The sequence below is a fragment of the Rattus norvegicus genome, chromosome 11, assembly GCF_021556685.1.
Source record: "Rattus norvegicus strain SHRSP/BbbUtx chromosome 11, alternate assembly SHRSP_T2T, whole genome shotgun sequence".
Lineage (NCBI taxonomy): Eukaryota > Metazoa > Chordata > Mammalia > Rodentia > Muridae > Rattus > Rattus norvegicus.
The window spans coordinates 92,431,583-92,453,362 of record NC_141544.1 but is presented as its reverse complement, the minus strand read 5'-3'; the positions used below and the strand labels follow the sequence as shown (position 1 = coordinate 92,453,362).

Genomic DNA, 21,780 nt, shown 5'->3' with positions numbered 1-21,780 from the left:
ACTCCCCCGAAGGCGCGCTTTCCTGGCTCCGCCTACTTCACCAAGCCTCCGAACCGCTTTCTCCTGCAGAGGCGCTTCCCAAGCCGGACGTGACGTCTACCTTGCCTCCCTGAGCTGACCCGCCCCTAGTACCGGGCCACAGCGTGGCGGGAAAGTGTGTTCCTGCCTTTGGGCGTGTGTAGTGATCTCTTTGGGACACCGTGATGTCGATAGCCTTGCCACAGTCGCTTCTGGAACTTCTAGGGGACCGTCCTGGGTGCGAGAAGGGAAGAGATGGTTGCACTTTTCTCCATGCCTTTGTTCTGCCTTACTAGTTTCCTTTCCTTTTGTTCTTTCTCTTGATGTAGGAGAGAACACAGCCACACACTGGATCCTCACCTCCCATTTATCTAGACTTAATTCTAGATCTTCCTAAATAAAACCTTCATTTAAAACTTGTCGGGGCTGGGGATTTAGCTCAGTGGTAGAGCGCTTACCTAGGAAGCGCAAGGCCCTGGGTTCGGTCCCCAGCTCCGAAAAAAAGAACAAAAAAAAAAAAAAAAAAAACTTGTCAAATTTAAACCGGGCATAGTGGTGCATGCCTTTAATCCCAGCATGAAACAGGCAGAGACAAGTAGATCTCTCAGTTTGAGGACAGCTTGGTCTACACAGAGAAAACCCGGCCCACAACAAACAAAAAATTGACACAAAGCCTCACTGTTGCCTGGGTTGACCTTGAACCCACCATGTAGCCTAGGCTGATGTTAGGAAAGCATTAGCTCTTCTGGGTCAGCCTCCCAGATCCTGGGGTTACAGTTATAAACCATCGATCCTGACTTTGATCTACTATAGTTTACTATGGCCTCACGTGGTAATGCAAGCCTTTAAGGCTCTGAGTGGTACCTTGTCTCAAACACACACACACACACACACACACACACACACCCATCAAGTAAATAAATGTTTAAAAAAAAAAAAAAACTAGGGCTGGAGAGATGGCTCAGCGGTTAAGAGCACCCGACTGCTCTTCCAGAGGTCATGAGTTCAATTCCCAGCAACCACATGGTGGCTCACAACCATCTGTAAAGAGATCCGATGCCCTCTTCTGGTGTGTCTGAAGACAGCTACAGTGTACTTATATATAATAAATAAATAAATCTTAAAAAAAAAAAAAAAAACTAGAGAGGGAGAAGACAGAACACTCCATAATCTCAGCCTAGTACACTAAGGGTTGATTACTTTATGCGTCAGGCTAGCCCCCGAAAGTGTTTTCCTAGGTGTCTATATATTGTCACCCACTCCTGCTACTGCTACATTTTCTTTGAGAAAGGCAGGTAATATCAAAACCCCATCTGAGTGGAAGAAAACAGGCAGGACATCTCAGGCTCTTACAGAAGTGGTATTTAGTTTAACAGAAAATTATAGAAAGTGAGTTTTTAGTTTCAGACCCCAGGGCAAGGGACTGAAGTGCATATTTTACATATCAAAGTAGACCTAGCCTCCAGGTTCTCCCAGCATCCCCCAGTCCCTAACTGGCATACCATGAACTTCTCTCTTCTCTTCTCTGAGAAATCAGTTTCTCTCTTTCCCCATCCTCATGGCGACTCCCCTGGCCTCAATCCTTGGGAAATCTATTGGGAGCAGCTTCCCAATAAACCTGCCTTTAATATAATCTAGTCTGGGGCTGGAGAGATAGCTCAGCAGTTAAAAGGACTGACTGTGCTTCCAGAGGTCCTGAGTTCAAATCCCAGCAACCACACAGTGGCTCACACCATCTGTAATGGGATCTGATATCCTCTTCTTGTGTGTCTGAAGACAACTACAGTGTACTCATGTAAATAAATAAAATCATATATATATGTATATGTATATATATGTATATGTATATATATATACATATATATATATACATATATGGTTTGAATTGGCTCATTTCACCAGCAGAGAAGTATCCAATGGGTATGGTGGCACAAACTTATAGGTCAGCATTTGGGAGACAGGCAGGTTGAGTTTCATGGTAGCCTGACAGGATCCAGCTTCTTTTCTTTCCCCGTCTTTCTTTTTTAGAGCTTTGATCTCCTTTTCATTACTAGGGGCATGAATTCTTACTGTTTTTATGTATGTTGCGAGTGTCTGTGCATGAATTTGAAGTGCTCTTCCTCATTAGCCGTCTACCTAGTGTTGTGCTTTATAAAAAAGAATGAGGGGTTGGGGATTTAGCTCAGTGGTAGAGCACTTGCCTAGCAAGCGCAAGGCCCTGGGTTCGGTCCCCAGCTCCGAAAAAAAGAAAAGAAAAAAAAAAAAAAAGAATGAATGAGGGCTGGAGAGATGGCTCAGCAGTTAAGAGCACCCGACTGCTCTTCCAGAGGTCATGAGTTCAATTCCCAGCAACCACATGGTGGCTCACAACCATCTGTAAAGAGATCCGATGCCCTCATCTGGTGTATCTGAAGACAGCTACAGTGTACTTACACATAATAAATGAATAAATCTTTAAAAAAGAAAAAAGAATGAATGAATCAAAAATATGTTTGATAGAGGCACGGTATGGGGAAGTGGGAGGAGGTGCCTCTGGGGGCCCACGCTAAGGCATCCTTTCCCCCTAAGGGACCAGTCACAGGACAGCATAGTATAGAATAGAGTTTATTCAGGGCATGGGAAGGGGAGTTAAGGAGGGAGTAAAGCAGAGAGAGAGAGAAAGAGAGAAAGGGAGAGAGAGAGAGAGAGAGAGAGAGAGAGAGAGAGAGAGAGAGGAGAGACTGGTTGGAACATGTGGAGAGAGAACAGGGAGGAGAATGGGGAGAGAAGGGACAGACAGGGTGAGAGTAAGAGATTAAGAGGATAAGAGAGTAGGAGGGAGAGGAGGGGGCAAGCAGCCCCTTTTATAGTGAGTCCGCACGCCTGGTTGTTGCTGGGTAACTGTGGGATGGAGCCTAGAAGGGATGCTAACGCCTAGTTTTTTGTTTGGTGTTTTGGAGATCTCCAAGTGCTGAAAGTAAAGGCTCACACCGGCAGTGCCAGGCCTTTGTGCTTTCTTTAATCCACAGGCACTGTATGCACATTGTAAACATGTAAACAAGCAGGCAAAGCACTCATACACAGACAAATATTAAAAAATAAATAAACAAGCATATGTATGCAACAACTATTTTGTGGAGTTCATCCTTGCTGGGACAAAATACCTTACAAAGGCAACATAAGGAAGGCAAGGTAGCCGTGTGGTGGCTCAAATTCAAAGGTGAACAACACCAAGGTGTGAGAGTCATGGTGGCAGGAGCTGAAGAGGCCTGATCACGTTTCCTTGTTACCAGGAAGCTGAGAGATAAACACTCAGGTCATTTTCTGGGCCTGAGCACTTGGATTTAGAGCTGGTCTTTCCACTTTAACTCAATGCAGAAACTTCTCCTAGCTGTGCAGACACTTGACTGAAGGGAGAGTCTAAGTCCCAAGTTGACAATCAAAGGGTCATTACAATAACTACCTTCTCTTTTCCCAACTCTAGCCTTGCCTCTAGATTGCATGCTATACAATCAGGTGGTGAGGGAAGCTGCCTTCTTTTGCAAGGATAAACAGTCAGGAACGAGGAATATCAGTTGGTGAGCCCAGAGAAAGACCAAGGGCTTGGTTTGCCATCTGTTTTGTGTTGCGTTTTATAAAAAAAGAAAGAAAGAATCAGAAATATGTTTGGTAGAGGTGCCACATGGTGAGATGGAAGGGGTGCCTCTGGGGGCCCATGCTGAGGTATCCCTTCCCTCTGAGGTACCAGTCACAGGACGACAGCTATAGTATAGAATAGAGGTTATTTAGGGTATGGGCAGGGGAGTTGAAGGAGTAGAAACAGAGAAAGGTGGGGGGCAGAGAGAAGAGGAGTAGAGGCCGGCCATGAACAGGTGGAGAGAGGGTGGGGAGAGGAATGGGAAGAAAAGGGACAGAGAGGGAAGAGGGTAAGAGAGAGAGGAGGAGGCAAACAGCCCCTTTTAGAGTGAGTCAGGCATACCTGGCTGTTGCCAGGTAACTGTGGGGCACCTAGAAGGAATGCTAACATTCCTCTGTTTTGGTTTAATTAAAAAGGGTGAAACTAGAAAGAGGTGATGGTGAAGGAAGAATAGGGTCATTGTGATCTTCAGCTACTTCCTGCCGACTTGGGGGCAGTGTGTCTCTGGGAACCTAAGAAAATTGGTATGGGGCATGTTGGTCCACTCTTAGGAGAGTTGGCTGTTTTCTTGCTGTCCAGGGCCTGTGGGACCACCTGTGGACAGACAGGAAGGAGCAGGTCCCGTAGGAGTGTCTGTGAAAGACGATTGGAGCACCTACGGGTTGCTTCTCTAGAGCTGTCCTGGACGTAGATTTTGAGTAAATGCCTGGACTTAACAAGATGCACACACACACACACACACACACACACACACACACACACACACACACACACACACACAGTGCTTCTCTACAAATAGAGAAGAAAGCTCGGTCTTAGCGCCATCTTCTTTGAGACTCCTGCGCCATGAGAGCGAAGGGCGGAAGAAGAGAATGCGCAGGCTGAAGCGCAAGAGAAGAAAGATGAGGCAGAGGTCCAAGTAAACCATTTTGTGCACCCACGAAGCCTGCGGGAGCAGAAGTAAGGGATGCTGGAGCCCGGAACGCCGGAACAAGTAGTTGGACTGTATGCTGCTGTCGGTAATAAGTCTCAGTAGACCTGGAATGTCACCTCGCCGAGGTCAGCTGGGAAAATGACTACCTTCCTCACAACCAAAACAGTCCCGCTGGCCCTCTGCCCTGGACCTTTGGCATTCTGGACTAGTTCTGTTCTCTCTTGTGGCCAAGTGTAACTCGTGTACAATAAACCCTCTTGCTGTCAGCTGAAGAATCAAAAAAAAAAAAATAGAGAAGAAAACTAAGTACATTTGGGAGAAATTTTTTTTCCTTAGGTGTACCTCTGAAACCCTTAGGTCTTGGTGGCTGGGGTGAGGGGAGTCCCAATCCCAGGGCACAGGGGAGGAATCCTGCCCTCTGGAATATGTAGCAAGTGGGAACTAAGGTTATTGATTGACAGGTCTACTTATCTGGATGGAGTCTATTTGGTCCATGAGAGGGAGATCTGAGTGGTTGCCTGTAGCTTATAAGTCTACAAAAGATATAAATTTGTTAATAACATGAACAGTCTTTCAGATGAGCTTACGGAAGGAAAAAACCTTTTGTGGAGCAGAAGGAGCAAGAAGGGCTTTTTCCTTCTGTCTAGGAGACTGAATATACTACATCTCAAAGACAATTAAAGGAAACGCAGAAATGTGACTACTTTGTGAATGTGATAGTTAATCATATAGTTTAGCACGAAAAGTCCATTGTCAAAAGACAACCAAAGTAAACTTATATTTGAACATGATAGCTTATAGTGTAGATTTATTGTGAGAAGCACTTTAAGTCTACAGTTAGAAGACAACCAAAGAAAATTAAAATTTGAACTTGTGATTGTATGGTTGGATTGTATGGTGGAATGTTTTATTAGAGTTATGATAATACCAATATAACATTATACCAATTAATGTTAGGACAGTGGCATAGCAAGGAGAGGAAATATGAAGCATTTAGTCACTGGAAACTGAGTTTAGATGAGGAGGTAACAAAAGGTTACATCTGTGAAAGTTCACATATGAACTCGTGCCTCCTTTATCGTGAAGTCTGTGAGGAAGGCAAGCCTGTCTTTTTGATAAGAAATCTGGCAGTCTTAGCTAGTTAACAACTTGACTAATGAGATAATAAGGTGGCAGATTACCTTGGGTAAGGAGCTAGGTCTGTTTTCTAGCTGTCAAGCTATAGTTAGCTTAGCTGTCAATGTAGTCAGAAACCTGGGAAGAGTAAATTATAATCTACGAGTCATGTATTAATTAAAATGGCAGAGGTTGATCTATAGTCCACTACCTAAACAGTGCCCAGGCCCCTGTGGTCTCTATGGCAACTTGGGTAGAATCACACTAGCCATCAGACCCATAACTACTTCCTGTGGGAGTAGTTATGTATGAAATAAGAAATGACTTAGTGACACAGTGACTTAGGCAATATGAGACATTTAACTCTCTGGTTATCCTGTTTGTCCACAGTGTAGATGAAGCCCTGGCAGTGGGCAAGGCAATGAGGTAGTGTTTCTCAGTGGTTATATCATACCACAATCCAGGCAGTCTTGTCACTGTGCCTATATCTTCTTGGAGACCTTGAGGGGGGACAGAGGTGGGGGTCAGGGGTAAGCTGTTAGGCTTTTAGAGTCTCTGTAATGATAAGTTTAAACATTTAATGTTACATTTAGCAGATTTCTGACAAGCTTGAGAACAGTATCTTTTATATCTGAGTTAGACAACCTGTGTTTGTTTAATTACTTGTTCGCGAATATGTCTAGCAAATAAAGAGAGAACATTGTAACTTAATGACAGTAACAAAAACAAAGCTAAACATATATTTAAGGCATTTAAGAAATCATTACTTACCAAGGCAGGATAAAATAAAAACCTTATTTTAATTGCTAAGTGACTTTGACAGACTGTACTCCTAAAGGCATCGACCTAGGGACTGCCCATAACAAAGATGGCGGATGGTCCTGGGCCTGTCCTTAATTAAGAAGGCGCTGAAATGGCAGCCAGCCACGTGACCACCCTTAGCTAAGATGGCATATAAGTTACAGCCCTGCCTGGAGGAAAGTCATATAACAGCAGAAACATGGCAGAGACAAACATTCAGACCAATACAAGAGGAGCAGTGGGGTGGGGGGTGGGGGGTGGGGAGCGCTCGGTGTGAGCTGGAAGCAAGCTGGTGTGGGGCAAGAGCTAGTTCCTCAGGTGGGAGAGCAAGTGCGCTCGAGGTGGCCTCTCTCGCCTGTGCCAGGAGCGAGAGAGAATGTGGAGAGCTGAGGATAGTCAGGTACCCAGAGCAAGAGAGTGAGGGGCAGCTTGGCAGAGAAGAGTCCTGGGCAGAGCGTGAGAGCACAGGGGGCGAGGCGTATGGCCTCGAGAACTCAGCAGTGGCAGAATCAAGGGGGTGGGGAACCAAGAGCAAGAGCAAGTGGCGAGACAATGAGCGGGGAGGGCCTGGATTGCTGGGAGTGGTAAAAGTGCCTTTAAGCAGCCATGTAGACTTATTGGTTGGTGGGTATAGGGGCCAAGTTTAGCCTGTGAATTAGACTGGAGGTGTCCGTAGGGACACAGCTGCGAGGATCTTCCCTTGGGTGAGGGACATTATTAAAATATTCCTACCGGCATCCCAAGAACAAATAATAACAAGGCAAGCGGCCAAGACTATCTTGGCTTGCCTCTTTCTTTTCTGTCACCGCCATGCCATCCAGACTGAGGAAGACCCGGAAACTCCGGGGCCACGTGAGCCACGGCCACGGTCGCATCGGTAAGCACCGCAAGCACCCAGGAGGCCGCGGGAATGCTGGAGGCCTGCATCACCACAGGATCAACTTTGACAAATATCATCCAGGTTACTTCGTTAAAGTTGGCATGAGGCAGTGCCACTTGAAGAGGAACCAGAGCTTCTGCCCAACTGTCAACCTGGATAAATTATGGACGTTGGTCAGCGAGCAGACACGGGTCAATGCAGCAAAAAACAAGACTGGAGTTGCTCCCATCATTGACGTTGTTCGATCAGGCTACTACAAAGTTCTGGGGAAGGGGAAGCTCCCTAAGCAACCTGTCATCGTGAAGGCCAAGTTCTTCAGCAGAAGAGCTGAAGAGAAGATAAAGGGTGTGGGAGGTGCCTGTTCTGGTGGCTTAAAGCCACCAGAGGTTAATTAAATGCAAACATTAAAAAAAAAAAAAGATATCTAGGCTTACCGGGTCGGTACACGGAAGCTAGTGGTTGAGTGGGCCCTGGGCCCATGGGAAAATGGTTTATCTAAGCTTAGGGTTTTTGTTCAGCAGGGAGAGAAAGCCACTTGAATGGGAGGTGGTTTTTTGAAGGCACAGTACGGTGTGGGGGATGAGGTGAAAGAGCGTACCCCTAAAAGGGGAACATGTCTCTCGCTCCAATTGTGGGATGGGGTGCCCCCAGGAAACACGAGTAGCCATTCTTGATGTAACAGCAAGAGGTAGCTTTTATTAATGAGATCCCGGGTCTTAGCGGGATCCCGGGTCGACACGTATCTCACACAGGAGACAGAGGAATCGACCCCGAGCCTCCAGACTCGGGGGTTTATATAGGGGAGGTTAGGGGCATTCACGCGGTTGCACATGATTGGTCAATTCAAATGGTGCACAGTTACTTTCGGCGCGAAATGACATCAGCAAGGAGTATGTGTTATCTAGCAGCTCGGCAGGCAGGTAGGGTGGCTCATCTCACTCAGGGGGGTGAAGGAAGGGGAGGGGGTGGCTACAGATGATCAATGTCCTCGGGGCTGATAGCTGGTTTGGCAAGTCCTATCTCTGGCTCTCCCTCAGGCACGTCCGGCCCTGCACATCTGGACTCTGACAACGAGCAACCTTTATGAAACTCTAGTTCTACAGAGGGTGCCTCTGCGGGCCCATGCTGGGGCATCCATTGCCCCTGAGAACCAGCCACAGGACGGGTATAGTATATAATAGAGTTTGTTTAGAACATGGGGAGGGGAGTTGAGGGCGTAGAGACAAAGGCAGAGGGGGGAAGGGGAGGGGAAAGGAGGGGAGGGAAGAGAAGAGAAGTAGAGACTAGTCATGAACACATGGAGAGAGGTGTGGGGGAAGGAAATGGGGAGAGAAGAGACAGAGACGGAAGAGAGGAAGAGGGGAAGAGAGAGGAGGGACAAAGAGCCCCTTTTAGAGTGAGTCAGCACACCTGACTGTTGCAAGGAAACTGTGGGGCGGAGCCTAGAAGGAATGCTAACACTTTATTTCTTTTTTCCTTTTTTTTTTTTTTTTTTTTTTTTTTTGGAGCTGGGGACCGAACCCAGGGCCTTGCGCTTGCTTGCTAGGCAAGTGCTCTACCACTGAGCTAAATCCCCAGCCCCAACACTTTATTTCTATTTGGCAAAGAGGCCTAGCTACCCAGTGCTTCATGTTTTCCAGATCTTCAGCTCTACCCGTCCGTTGTACATTCATTGTTTCTACAAAGATTTCCTATATGCTGGTACATCTGGATGCTAGGTTACTATGAGGGAAGGAAACACAGTGCCCTCAGGAGGAGCAAACACTCTAGGGAAAGAGGAGGCAGACAGTAAATACATAAATAAAATATACATGCTTGTCACATGTTGGCAATACAGGCTTATGAAGAAAAAAGTGGAGTATAAGGGGTAAAAAGAGACACCTTTAATTTATAAATATATTTTCCTTGAAAATATTTAAGTTCCGTTTCGTATTATAACCACAGTTCACTTATGATAAGAACAAGGCCTAAAATTCCGGTGCTTGGGAGGTAAAGGAGGATCCGAAATTCAAGGTCATTTTCAACTACTTATCAAATTCCAGGTCACCTCGGGCTACGAGACCTTGTCTCAAAACAAACTAACTGTTGAACACCATGGTTCAAGCCTTTAATCCCAGCATTCAGGAGGCAAAGGCAGGCTTCTATGAGTTCAAAGCCAGCCACATAGCAAGTTCCATGAAGAAAATTGTAGCGTCAGAATGATTAAGTAAATACCAGGAAACCTGGAGTGGGGGGCATCGAAAGGGTGTATGTAGTCATCCCTTACATTCCTTAAGGAGGGATGTGCAGGGTGGTATTCATGTGGGTTCCCTCACAGGTGGGGAAGTGGAGATGCTGACTCTGTTCTCTGCCTCTGATCCTCTTCTCCTACCTGGACTGCCTGGTTAGAGGACATAACTTGTCCTGCTGGGACTAGATGTCCCAGGTCGGGTGGTGCTCAAACAGGGCTCCCAAGGAGAAGAGGAGGGAGCAGTGGGGGGAGGGGGAGGGATTTGAAAGGTTGGTATTGGGAGTGGGGGCTGTCATCAGGATGTAAAGTGAATAAAAAAAATAAATTATTGAAAATAAAACGTCTCATGGAAACAGAAAATTGCCGTTCCTGTTGGGCTGCTCAAAGGACAGCTGCACTGCCTCATCTGCGCCCTCTTCAGGTTGGCTCTGGCAAGGGCTGCCCCCAACCTTTCCCAAACACTCCAGTCCGGGCTCTGTGCTTCTCCCCAGGATCCACCTTTCCTTAGTACTGCAGGGTCGTTTGTTTGTTTGTTTGTTTGTTTGTTTGTTTGTTTGACACAGAGCCCCTCTATGTAGTCCAGCCTGGCCTCTCAAATTCATAGATCCTCTTGCCTTTGCCTTCAGGGTGTCGGGTTAAAGGGTCGTGCCAAAACACCCATCCTTTTTTTTTGAAGTGGTGGGTGGTGGGTTAGAGGGGAGGTTGAACCTTTATCAAAATAGACTGAGAAAAAATCTTTGCTTACACAACTGTGCCTGGGTCTTTGCGCTCCTCAAGCACCAACTGAGATGGAGTGTTAATTCAGAGCAAACAGGCGGTGAGGTCTGAATTGAACCTCTCCCAGGACATCTTGAATGAAAAATCACAGAAGCAGTGATCGATGCAAAAGCAAGCGGAGTTTAATTCCGACACATCAGGGTCATCCCACTTCAAGGGGAGGACACCCCTGAGCAGACTCTAACAGGGAGTTCTAGACCTTGCAAGCAATTGGGGCAGAATTCAAACAACGGTAACTAGGCAGGGTACTATTGATGGGGCGAATCGACCTTCAAAGTGTCTTGTGATGAGTGGACCACTCTGGACTTTCCAGGGTGGACAGTTAGGAGTCACCTGGCTTGTTTGACCATTTGGCTTGCAGTTACTCCAGGAACTAAGCTAGCCCTACCTCCCTGGAAGGTTGTGCTTGGAGGTTTGTGGTGGAATTTTCCCACGGGCCTGGCTTTTTCAAGGCCATTCAATTATGTGTATGCAGATCTCTTTCTGGGGCATAGGATACACATGTACCCTGCCCACTGCGACCACTGATCGCACGAATCATTACGGGAATACTACAGAGTCAGAGTGAGTAAAGGAGTTAGCAGGAACAAGAAAGTTTCACAAGGGAGAAGGCCCGGAAAAGGGGTGTGATGCTCTATTGGGTGAAAAAAAAAAAAAAAAAAAATATATATATATATATATATATATATATATATATATATATATATATAAACGCTAAGGCAGGCTAGCACAGGCAGATGGCCTCAGCTGAGACCACATTCTTTCCTTTTAACCAGGGCTCTCTCCTCCCACCTCACTAAATCCCCATAGCTGGCTGTTGTCACGCATGCCCTCAGGCTTCCAAATTCCCTTGGCTAGCTGGGATGTACCCTTGTACACTACACCCTTCCACTGTACCTTTCTCTGGAACTCAGTTGAGTCGCCACATGAAGGAAAGCACCACACAATCTGAGTTTACAATCAACAGGTAACACAATTGTTGGGCCCAGGATCTAACATCTTAATTTTACAAAGTATTCTGTGTTGGAAGTCCTCTGGTGGAAGATCCGCTAGGATTTATTTTACCACTAGAAACAACTGCCTCTGGCTTCCTATATTTTGTCTGCCTCCCTGCTCTCCCTCATCCCCTCCTCTCTTCTCTTCCTTCTTCCGACCTGGAAGTCCTGTCTACTCGCCCAGTGATTGGTCTCTTGTAATGTTTATTTATTGTGTGAAGCTCGGACTACAATGCTCCCACCAGCTTAAAGATCTCATGCTAGGAGAGAAACTGCACATCCTCATCTGGTCCAGCTCTCCGTCAACTCTTTTCTTGTCTGAGAACATGGCCAGCAGGAAAATTGTAGGGAGCCGTATTGGATTTGGGCCTGGCCGTTTTGTGACTGTATAGCTCAAAGTGGCTACGTGACTCTTGGCCACACATACTCCTCTGAGACAACTGCCATAAAGCCTCGAGATTGTGGGACAAAAGCCTCTCCCATGAATTTACGGCACAGGGAGGTAACGTTCACAGGATGCTTCAGCCTAAGCAAAAATCAGTTATCTCCTGAGTCAACACCCGGTGTCTCCACTGCCTGACCTCATCGTCTACCGCCTGACCTCTTTGCCTCCAGCTATCACTGCCTATATCCTCTTCTCCCCCTCCTCTGTGTTTCACAAAGGTCACTCCCACTACCTGAAAGCCTTAAAAGCTGTAACATTCATCCCAATAAACGAGACCTTGACAATAGAATCTTGCTTGGTCTCCTTCTTCTCTCGCCCCCCCATTTGGCCCAAGGGTAACGCCCCTTCAGAACCCTGAATAACTGGGCCCGCTGGACGGGTCAGAAAATGGTCACAGCATTTGGAACAACACGTTTAAAAAAAAAGTCGTTTTTTTTGTTTTTTTGTTTTTTTGGTTTTTTTTGTTTTTTTTGTTTGTTTTTGTTTTTGTTTTTTTTTGAGACAGGGTTCCTCTGTGTATCCCCAGCATTTTAAAATATATGTTAACTTTGCTCACTTTTCTGACATCTGGATTTTTTAAGTCCAGAAGCCCACAGGGTGAACAGAACACAGACGGCCCCCCTAGGAGTAAATAGAAGGGCATTTTGTGCTTCGTGTTTTTGCTGTGAGCAGGTTGTCTTGATTTACGTTGTAAGAGCTATCTCGGAAGAACAAAGAGAGCTGGTGGTTTGTCTTTCTCCACCGCTGTCTAACTTTTTGGTGCAAACTGAGCTCTTTGTGGGGCACCTTTGCTGGATAAGCTCCAGAAGCAAGCAGGAAAGTGAGACACAGCTACAGGCGAGGAGCCTCTCTCACCTGGACGACTTCCTGTGCCTTTTAACTTACATCTCCTTTCCACTCTGACCCAGAGCCTTGAACCATCTTTGTTAATCAAGTCGGGCCCCTCTTCCCAGCCTCTTAAGGATCCCTTTGAAAATATCAGCATGAAGTCGTGGTTAATGTCCTCCCAAGACCCCCTCCCCAGGAGAACGCCTAGTACACCAGCTTCCCTTGTTGCTCTTTTTCTTTCTTTCTTTTTTTAAAAAAGAGGCCAAGTTACCTGTATTGTTAATAATTTCTTGACACGGTAAAAGAATTTTACATTACAATCCAATTCAGGCAGAGGAACAATGAAACAAAAAGGAAAACTGAGAAACTCATGGTGGGCGGGAAGGGGTTCAGCTGGAAGGGATCTGGGAATGGGTAGGTGTACTGCCTGAGGAAAAATGTAGTCGGTTTGTTACTGAGCACTTCTCATGGGAAGAAAGCATCCTGTCTCCAGCTCTATAGAATTCTGGGAGTGAAAGTGATACACCCAGGAGGAAAGATGGTGGGAATTGGAAGACGGAGAGGAGTCAAAGCCAAAGAGACTCTGAGAGTCACTGGCAGGCTAACCGCAGAGACCAACAAAAGCTGGGGGCTGGTGGGGCTAACACAGACGCCATAACAAGTGTTATCTCTGGAAGATTCGAGCAGGGGCAACTCTTCTATGGGTTTGACCTTTGCAGCATATTTATATACACACGTGAACACACACACACACACACACATCTGCACGTGTGTATGTGCACACACACATATACACATGAATTACTGCTTTCCCTAGAAGCACAATACTATAAGTACGAGAAACATTTCCTACAGGGAAAGCATACTGAGGAGCAGTGCCTTTGGGCCTCACAGCTGACCCCTCCCTAGCCAGTGCACATGCTAGCCTAGGAGAAGGGCAAGTGGGGGCCAGAGGACCAGCTTTTGCATAACACCAAAAAGAACATGAGTTGCAGAGGGAAGGCCTTCTTCACGAGCCTCTGCTTCTCCACTCTCATTCTCCTACAACTTACCCTGGCACCAAGGGCTACATTATCAGGAGAGGCTGGGCCTGGGACTTTTCCCCAGGTGGATGACTAAGACAACTATCACCTGCTGAGGCTTTGTATGTGACGGGGGGGCTTTCGGGGGTGGTGGTGCTAAAAGGAAGGTATGTTCTATAATGGAGCAAGAAGCATGTATACATGTCCCTATGTGTGTGTGCATGTGTACACATGTGTATGTGAAAACCCCAGCTATAAAAACATCCACAAAGCTGTAGGGATGAAGCTGAAGGCCTAAGGTATCCCTCGTCATGGTCAGGCTCCAGGTGGGATGGATGTAGGAAATCCCTAAGGCATCACCAGGGCAGGCAGGGAGGACCCAAGAAACAAGAGACACTAGCCTTGTGGCAAGAAGAGATGTCCCTTCCACATCCACTCCCCCTATTCCTAAAAGACACCTAACACTTTCCCTCAGCTTTGAACCAACTAATCATCAAAAGGAAGAAAACACAAAATCTAAAACAGGGAAAGAGAGGGAAGGGAAGAAAAACTAAAATCCCACAATTCTTCTTGTGCCAGTATGCTGCACAAACCTGGAGTTCTCCAGAAAGTAGGACAGGCTGGGTGGGGGATGTTGGGGGAAGGAGAAAGAGTTCCCGAGGCCTGAAAAAAAGAGGTAAACATGTCACAGAGAATTTCATTAGACTATAACTAAAACCAGAGAGGCGTGATTACTATTTCCAGCCGGTTTCCCCATCACGATAGTCATATAACAAACCAAGGCAATGTCGGTCGTGAGCCAGACTCACAGAGTCCCTGGCCCCGGCCCTGGCCCCGGCCCTAGCCTCAGTACAGTGTCTCTGCATCGCTCCGCGGCCGTTTGAGCTTCTCAGTGTTTTTCAGGATCATGTCATGGAGAGTGACATACCGATTCCTCAGCTCTGAGATGACGAGGCGTAGGCTGGTGTCCTCTTTCTCGTCAATCTCTGTGACAGTGCGGCGATAGTCCTCTATATGGGGATAGTTAGCTATTTTAGAAACCGATTTGGCTTTTGTAATATCTAGAAATCTGGTCCAGATAAGGTACAGCTTCCCTCTCCACAGTTCTTAGCTCTGCAACTGTTTCCTCCTGAACCGACACCCTGAAGTTGCTCCCGTCTTCTGTGCTGAACCCACATTTTGACCGTTGTTACATTTCTCGACCAGCAGCCGAATCTCGGGTTTCACTTTCTCAATAATGTCCACAAGCTGCTAGTTGCTTTCCCACATTTCCAACATCCCATTGGGCAACATGAACACCTTGGTTCCTTGGAAGGCCTCTTCGCATTTCATCTAACCTGCGCTTCTTGTAAGTGGGACCATCTAGTCCGTGGCTATTGGTGAGGAGAATGGGGTCAGGGAGTGGGAGATTCATGTCTGAGTGGATCCAAGTTAGGTCATGGAGATTTAGGATTGGTTTCTACACAAAACTATCAAGTTCTAATGATTTTTTTTTTGGGGGGGGGGGGACATTTGCCACCAGGTCTTCTGCCTCACTTGTGATCTGCTCCCTGAAAAAATCAACGATGAGTTTCATTTCCTGATCCACCTTCAGCAACAAGGCCGTGACCCAGGCTGGGCCATGTCCACTCTGCTGGGTGCCGGAGGTGCTGTGGGCTCTGGGGAGGGCACCGGAGGGGCCTGAGTAATCTCTACTCCCCTCAGGACCCAGGCGCCCTTGATGACTTCCTCACTGCTTATTCATTCTCCCTCCTCAGTGCCAGCCAGTCACCCGCCTGCCTGCTGCCTGCTAGCTCTCTCTTGCCCTCCCCGCTCTTTTCCTTTTAAAATGTTTATTACATTCTGTGTGCGCATATGAATCAGAGGATTGTGTAGGCTTTGATCCTGGGACTAGGACTCAGGTCCTCAGGCTTAGCAGCAAGCAATTATCTACGGAGCCACTCTGTGGCTCATCCTTGGTGTCTTTTTCAAACACACGCTCCTTTAGAGCCTTTGTGCATGCTGCCCCAGTCTGGAAAGGTCTTCCCCTTGTCACCCACTCTGTTTTCTCCCTCTCAGCATTTAGGGCTCCACTCAAATATCACTGATTCCACGAGGGCGTTTCCACGCCTGCATTTAAGCATGTGATTTTTGCTTTAGCCCTGTCACCAACTGGCTCCCTTCCCTACTTGACCTCTGACCCGTCTTTCCACACTAGAAAATAAGCTCTACATGGCCAGAGAGACAAGTTACTGATGTGCAGAAAGGAAACAAAACAGAGAAAAAAGGAAGGAAAAGCAGAATGGGAACTTTTCTTTTCTAAGATAACTCCACATTTTCATTTTGAAATTCCTGCTTCTCCTACCCTCTTCAATCTGGGGCGATGTCCCAATAATGATGTTTCATTTGTTTGTTTGTTGTACTTTTTTCTCTTGTTTTGTGTTGAGATAGGGTCTCTCAGATCGGCAATGTAGCAGAGGCTGGCATTGAACTTCTAACCTCTTGCTGCTTTCTGAGCACTGAGTTACAGGTGTGTAACGCCGTGCCCTACTTCCAACTTTTTTTCCTTTGAAACTTTACTTGAAATTTCTGAGAGATCCTTCGTGCAGATACATCAGTCCTGCCCTTTCCCCCTTGTATGTTTTTGAGACAGACAGACCTCTTGTAATCCAGGTTGACCTTAAACTTACTGTGTAAGGATGACTTTAAACTGATTCTCCTGCTTCCTCTGGTTAATTCTGGGATTACACACATGACCTTTCCATGCCCAGTTTTATGTGGTGCTGGGGACTAAACCCAGGGCTTTGTGTAAGCTAGGTGTCTTAGTCAGAGTTAACATTGCTGTGATGAAACACCATGACCAACTTGGGAGGAAAGTTTGTTTGGCTCACTGTTGATCATCAAAGGCAGGCAGAGCAGGAAACCAAACAGAACAGGAACCTAGAGTCAGGAACCGATGCAGAGGTCATGGGGTCTGCTTACTGGCTTGCTCAGCCTGCTTTCTCAGAATCACCAGTCCAGGGATGGCACCTCCTACAAGGTGCTGGACCCTCCCCCATCAATCACTAACTGAGAAAATGCCCTGCAGACTTGCCTGATCTCATGGAAGCATTTTCTCAACTAAGGCTCAGTAAATGTATCTTTTATTCCCCTGATGTAATTGTTGTCTCTGTAACTTAAAGTCTCCATCTGCTAACCTAGGCCTAGTCCTGGAAACTTCTAGCCTTCGTACAGACTTATCTAGGCCTAGAATATTTTCAGACTCTGACACTTGCTGATGAATTAAGCTCACCTGTGGCTGGTTGGTTTTACAGCTGTCCTGGCTCAAACTCCAAGCTGACTGATTCAATCTGGCTTCTCTCTCTCAGACTCTACTGAATTGCTCTGCTTGGCCTCACCTAAAATTTGGCCACCTGCTTTAATCTTCTAGCACTTTCTCATTTCTCTGGCTCTTTGTAATTTCACCTATGTTTAGCTTGTTCTCTCTCTGCAATCTGTCTCTATAACTGTCCCAGTCATACTGCCTCCTGTTTGCCTGAACTTTTTCTGTACTGTAGTTTCCTTTTCCTCTCTGTTCTCCTAGAGTTGGGCATATCCTAGTCTGTCAAATCTTTCTCTGATTAGTTACTTTGTCTGCCACTCAATTAAACATTACTTTCTTTTCTCTCTCTCTCTCTTTTTTTTTCCCGGAGATGGGGACCGAACCCAGGGCCTTGTGCTTGCTAGGCAAGTGCTCTACCACTGAGTTAAATCCCCAACCCCTAAGCATTACTTTCAAACACGGGTGCTTCCTTCTACCAGATAATTTTACCTGGGATTAAGGTGTATACTAAGAGTGTGTCTGTATTCCAGCCAGAGGGATTAAAGGTGTGTGTCTTTTATTTTATTTATTTTAATACAGGTTCATGGTTTTGTTTTTTTTTTAAGATTTATTTATTTATTATATATAAGTACACTGTAGCTGTCTTCAGATACACCAGAAGAGGGCATCAGATCTCTTTACAGATGGTTGTGAGCCACCATGTGGTTGCTGGGAATTGAACTCATGACCTCTGGAAGAGCAGTCGGGTGCTCTTAACCGCTGAGCCATCTCTCCAGCCCAGGTTCATGGTTTTTGTTGGTATGAATTTTTTATATTGATACAAAAATTGGGATTAATATTGTTACTCTTAGATAGCATTGTGCCTATGCAACTCATTCAAGAATACAAAGCTTAGACCCAGTCAGTCCTTTTGTAACAGCTATTACAAACTGTTTTCAAATGATTGAGCAATATGAATTAAGGGCCAGATAGCAAACTCATGGTTATGTTAAATTCTGATTAAATTATAAAACAGTGTTTTCAATATATTTCAATTAGAAATAGCTAAGAGTAGTCAAGGTTTAACAGTTCAGGTTACCTTATATATGTAGATAGTCTTCAAAAACATCAGAAATCCACAGAATGTGACATTTAATGTTATTTAATCATTTGACATCGGGACATGTCTGCTCCTACAGCACACCCTTCCTGGTTCAAAGAAGAAATTGAGCATCTTCACCTCCAGGCGAGGTTGCTTGTCATGGCAAGGCAGACCCTGGGCAGAAATTGCCCATTTCATCTGCAGACAAAATACTTTCCAGGAAAAGGACACATTATGCAGAATAGTCAACTGTTGGCTCTGCCAAGATAGGGTAAACAGTCCTTAATAATTCTGCTCTGCCAAGGTCTGTCAGATGATCCAGAAGGCTAAAGACTGATGCTCCAAGGTTTCGAGGAATTAGGGGGCTGTCCAGGTAGTCAGCTGTCTCTACAATTGTTTAAGTTTGAGAAGCTGTGTTTGGTGCTTCCTGTATACCCAGGTAATGTTTAAGTCATTCTCAGACTTCTGACAGGGTTGAAGACTACTTTTAGTCTCCTAATCAAACTCAAGTTGTTTAATATTGAGAGGGAGATTATAGAGTGGAAGACATGGTTTTCAGGTGGCATTACAGGCTGAAATCTAAACCTAATCCAGGGAAAGAATCATAATTCTTTCAGATAGAAATGATAGAGTGCTTTATCTAATTAACAAATACGATAGACTGGATGCTGGATGTCATTTGTATATCATACTGTGTAATTTACATGATTATTATGGTTTTGTTCAATTTATGTATGGGAGAAAACATACATACATATATATATATATATATATATATATATATATATATAGAGAGAGAGAGAGAGAGAGAGAGAGAGACAGACAGACAGACAGACAGACAGACAGAAAAAGTAAGGTGTAGGGAGAGGTTGCTAAGGTCCTGTTAGTTCAATTAGTTCTTGATCTGTCAGTAAAGAAAGCAGCCATGGGCCGATTGCTGGGTGGAAGGTACAGGTGGGACTTCCAGATCCCAGGAGGAAAAGCCAGATGCAAGGAAGGAGAGGGAGAGGGGAGGTTTTTTTTTTTTTTTTTTTTTTTTGTTTTTGTTTTTGTTTTTGTTTTTTGTTTTTTTTTTTTTTTTGCCATACTTGGGAGAGAGAAAAAGCCAGCAGCCATGTGAGGTCTCTGGAGGAGCTGGGGTCTGTGGCCACTGCTACAGGTGGGTGGTCAGGGATGTTTGACAAGGCCCAGATGGGATTAGCCTCCGAAATTTAGGGCAGGCAGAAGAGATGGAGATAATAAATTGGTAAGGGCACACTTTTCCAGGTAGGAGACAGTAATGCCCAGCAATTGTGCCAAGAAGGCAAGTTGAAATTGAACAACTGTGAGTCTGTGTCTTTTTATCTGTGGACTCAAGGGAAGCTGAGGGGGTGGGGGTGGGGGGGAGCTGGTAGTACTTCCTGGAGCTAAAGGACGTAGAACGTAAAACTGCCTGCAACAGATCTCTGTGAGCTTTCGATCTGCCTGGTCTACACAGCTAATTCCATGTTAGCCAGAGCTACATAATAAGACCCTGTCTCAAATAACCAACTAAAAAGAAAGCAGGCTGAGCAGGCCATGAGGAGCAAGCCAGGAAGCAGCATTTCTTCACGGTTCTGCTTCATTTCCTGCCTCCAGATTCCTGCTCTGGTTCCCCCTAGTGGTGCAATGTGACCTTCAGGGTTGTAAAATGAGCCAGCCTAGTGGCAGCTTCTAACTATGGTTAACTCCAATTCCAGGAGATCTAAACCCTCTTCTGGCCTTGTTTGAACATTCATACACATGGTGTTTTATCACAGCAATAGAAACTCTTATCAAGTCAGGTGGTGATGGCATACAGCATTAACCTCAACACTTGGGAGGTAAGCTGATCTCTGTGAGCCCAAGGCCAGCATAGTCTACAAAAAGTTCCAGGACAGCCAAGGCTACACGGAGAAACAAAAAACAAACAGAAGGGAGAAGGGGGGAGGAAGAGGGAAGGAGAAGGCAACAATGACAGAAGTTGGTACCAGGTTTTTGGAATATTACCATTACAGACTTGATCATGGTTTGGGAGTGATTATGGAAGGAATCGGAAGGTTTGGGCTAGAACTGTTGATTTCTCAGAGATTAGGGAATGTTTGTTATGGGAATCTAGAAGATAAGCTGAGAACAGTGCAGATGGTAGAAGTCTTGTAAAGTTTTAGAGGGAAGTTTGAGAGTCCCCTTGAGACTCTACTGAGGGTCATCTGACATTCTGAGTTAAGAATCTATGGTTTATAAAAGGGAGGTGGTGGCATATATCTTTAATCCCAGCACTCTGGAGGCCGAGGAAGGCAAATCTCAAGTTCAAGGCTGGCCTGGTCTACAACCAGAGCTAAACAGAGAAACCCAGTCTTGGGGGAAAAAAATTCTCTGTTTCTGTGATTAAGAAGAGACCAGCATCACTGAAATGCAATCTTTAAAAATGTTTCCTCAGAGTCAGCACACAGAGGCTGTGGTCCACAGGGGTCAAGGCTGTATTTTATGCTGGTAGCCAAACTTGGTATTGTGTAAGATTCTCCCAGGTGGTATTAACCCTGTGAGAGGACAGGAAAGGCCATTTTTTTTTAAAGATTTATTCTTTTTTTATATATAAGTACACTGTAGCTGTCTTCAGATACACCAGAAGAGGGCATTAGATCTCTTTACAGATGGTTGTGAGCCACCATGTGGTTGCTGGGAATTGAACTCATGACCTCTGGAAGAGTAGTCGGGTGCTCTTAACCGCTGAGCCATCTCTCCAGCCCAGGAAAGGCCATTTTTTTTTTCTTTTCATTTTTTTCGGAGTTGGGGACCGAACCCAGGGCCTTGCGCTTGCTAGGCAAGCGCTCTACCACTGAGCTAAATCCCCAACCCCAGGAAAGGCCATTTTTGAAGGTGCAGCCTCAGTTGTAGTTTGAAGTCCCGGGATTGAAGAGGCCATGAAGAAAAGTTGAGGCTTGACACTATGTGACCGGGTCAGAGTTCCAGAAGAGAGCTCCCAAGAGGCTATGGGTGAAGGTGCATTTTGAGATGACCACCAAACACAACAACAGCTATGGAGAGGCGTCAGCGCCACAGTACCGAGAACAGGGCGTAGGCCTGAGAGGTTTAAGAAAAAACACATACAGGGTCATTCGTGTTACAAAGAATGCCAAAGCTTTACAGAGATTCACAGAATATATAGCCCAAGTTCATTGGGTGGAGAAAACCCACCGGGTGGAAAAACAGACTTATGCCCTCAGGAACAAAGAAACAGGAACAAAAACCAGGAGCCAATTTAACAGCATCACTGCCTGGGTGTACCATCCAGGTGTCCTACTCAGGGCAAACAAAAAGGTCAGGATGTTCCTCCGTTAGAAACAAAAGGCTTCCACATGCATCAGCAAGGCTCAGCAGGGATCAAACACTGATGGAGGGTCTGACTACCCACAACATTACATCTACAGCATAATAATGTAGTTACCCTTGTTTAATTGGGGCTTGGAGGTCTAGCATATTATCATATAGCCTGATTTCTTTTCCCTCCAGCCTCTCCTATTTCTCTTCCTCCTATAGCTTGTACAAAGATACTTATAAATAATTTAAAAGTTACATGGGAGATGCCTAAAATTCCCTCCGTTGTTTCTCTAGAAGTAGATTCTTCAGGAATACCTCTGTGTGCGGCTGGGATCTTCTACTGATCTGCCGGCCTGTGTACTGGAAGCTATCTGCAGAGATCTCGGTCCTGGCCCATTGGGAGGGTTCGAGCAAAGGG

The 21,780-nt window shown here is 45.7% G+C and overlaps 2 pseudogenes across 1 annotated transcript; one reads left to right on the top strand and one right to left on the bottom strand.

Annotated features, from left to right (window-relative positions):
* Positions 1–7,270: 7,270 nt before the first annotated feature.
* Rpl27al7 (ribosomal protein L27A like 7) lies at positions 7,271–7,765 on the top strand (annotated as a pseudogene). Its single transcript, XR_015633663.1, has one exon. The product of XR_015633663.1 is annotated as a ribosomal protein L27A like 7 (transcript).
* A 6,743-nt stretch (positions 7,766–14,508) lies between these two features.
* Positions 14,509–15,076, bottom strand: Psme3-ps4 (proteasome activator subunit 3, pseudogene 4; annotated as a pseudogene).
* Between the last annotated feature and the right edge of the window lie 6,704 nt (positions 15,077–21,780).